Source organism: Tigriopus californicus, chromosome 3 (genome assembly GCF_007210705.1).
Source record: "Tigriopus californicus strain San Diego chromosome 3, Tcal_SD_v2.1, whole genome shotgun sequence".
Classification (NCBI taxonomy): domain Eukaryota; kingdom Metazoa; phylum Arthropoda; class Copepoda; order Harpacticoida; family Harpacticidae; genus Tigriopus; species Tigriopus californicus.
Window position 1 is genome coordinate 11,756,385 of NC_081442.1, and position 2,338 is coordinate 11,758,722.

The following is a 2,338-nucleotide window of genomic DNA, read 5'->3' on the forward strand; positions in this document are numbered from 1 at the left end:
GATTATGAGGTTTAAAAAGGAAACTATGGCTAAAGCCTTACTTGAAGTCAAAAAGGTGCAAAATGCAGAAGCTGTTTTTTGCAATTTCCAAAGATATTTTAAAAGAAGTTGTTATGTGTTTGCAAGTGGTTGAACTTGGGACACAATGGTCGAGAGTTGCAAGTATTGTTTAACTCCCAGCATCGCTCATTTTAAGTCAACTTGAAGACTTTCATCACACAAAACTTTAATAATTGATTGGAGATAAGAACGAATACTAGCAGTTTTAAATTGATTCAATAGGTTTAGAAGAGGATGTGGAAAATAAAACTGTTGGCTTGTACCTCATCTGTAGTAGTTGTTGTTGTTGCTTGCCAATGACCTTTTTATTTCATAAAATTGCACCCGTTTAGAAAGAAATTTGCTTCTATGTTCGTCAATAACCTAAATAATAAAGACAGCCAAAATATGCAATAAAAAACGTCGTTTATGGCCTTAAAGTAGGCATAAAAACTGGTAAAAATATGCACTTGAATACGCATTTAAACTCGAAATAAGCGCTTCAAAACAAAGAAATTTAGAAGGAGGCAGTAGCAAAATTGCACCGGGCGAGTAGACTTCAGTAACATCTTCTTGCCGTGGGAATCAAGCTGGTCGACGAAAAGGTAATTGAACCGGACTATCTCGGCCACCCTATGCAGAGAGAGTGCGCCACTGATTTTCAAGACGTATCGCGATTATGAGGTTTAAAAAGGAAACTATGGCTAAAGCCTTACTTGAAGTCAAAAAGGTGCAAAATGCAGAAGCTGTTTTTTGCAATTTCCAAAGATATTTTAAAAGAAGTTGTTATGTGTTTGCAAGTGGTTGAACTTGGGACACAATGGTCGAGAGTTGCAATATTGTTTAACTCCCAGCATCGCTCATTTTAAGTCAACTTGAAGACTTTCATCACACAAAACTTTAATAATTGATTGGAGATAAGAACGAATACTAGCAGTTTTAAATTGATTCAATAGGTTTAGAAGAGGATGTGGACAAATAAAACTGTTGGCTTGTACCTCATTTGTAGTAGTTGTTGTTGTTGCTTGCCAATGACCTTTTTATTTCATAAAATTGCACCCGTTTAGAAAGAAATTTGCTTCTATGTTCGTCAATAACCTAAATAATAAAGACAGCCAAAATATGCAATAAAAAACGTCGTTTATGGCCTTAAAGTAGGCATAAAAACTGGTAAAAATATGCACTTGAATACGCATTTAAACTCGAAATAAGCGCTTCAAAACAAAGAAATTTAGAAGGAGGCAGTAGCAAAATTGCACCGGGCGAGTAGACTTCAGTAACATCTTCTTGCCGTGGGAATCAAGCTGGTCGACGAAAAGGTAATTGAACCGGACTATCTCGGCCACCCTATGCAGAGAGAGTGCGCCACTGATTTTCAAGACGTATCGCGATTATGAGGTTTAAAAAGGAAACTATGGCTAAAGCCTTACTTGAAGTCAAAAAGGTGCAAAATGGCAGAAGCTGTTTTTTGCAATTTCCAAAGATATTTTAAAAGAAGTTGTTATGTGTTTGCAAGTGGTTGAACTTGGGACACAATGGTCGAGAGTTGCAAGTATTGTTTAACTCCCAGCATCGCTCATTTTAAGTCAACTTGAAGACTTTCATCACACAAAACTTTAATAATTGATTGGAGATAAGAACGAATACTAGCAGTTTTAAATTGATTCAATAGGTTTAGAAGAGGATGTGGAAAATAAAACTGTTGGCTTGTACCTCATCTGTAGTAGTTGTTTTGTTGCTTGCCAATGACCTTTTTATTTCATAAAATGCACCCGTTTAGAAAGAAATTTGCTTCTGTGTTCGTCAATAACCTAAATAATAAAGACAGCCAAAATATGCAATAAAAAACGTCGTTTATGGCCTTAAAGTAGGCATAAAAACTGGTAAAAATATGCACTTGAATACGCATTTAAACTCGAAATAAGCGCTTCAAAACAAAGAAATTTAGAAGGAGGCAGTAGCAAAATTGCACCGGGCGAGTAGACTTCAGTAACATCTTCTTGCCGTGGGAATCAAGCTGGTCGACGAAAAGGTAATTGAACCGGACTATCTCGGCCACCCTATGCAGAGAGAGTGCGCCACTGATTTTCAAGACGTATCGCTAAAACCCACTTCATTTTGCTACATAGGGTTCCATGAGAAAACGAGTCTTGATAAGCTCACCCCACAAAGCCTGATATGCGTCAGCACAAATGTCACCTGAGCTGAACAGGGAAGCCAAAGAAGCAAGTGAGTTGGCCGGAAGTAAGTAATTACTCAGGTTGGATCAATATTCCCAGGCCATAGTTCTCACCTGAAG

The 2,338-nt window shown here is 37.4% G+C and overlaps 1 protein-coding gene across 1 annotated transcript in view; it reads left to right on the forward strand.

The window, feature by feature from the left end:
* LOC131878289 (uncharacterized) overlaps positions 1-2,338 on the forward strand; it is a 10,814-nt gene that overhangs the window by 3,812 nt on the left and 4,664 nt on the right. The gene's annotated exons all lie outside the window — the stretch shown is intronic.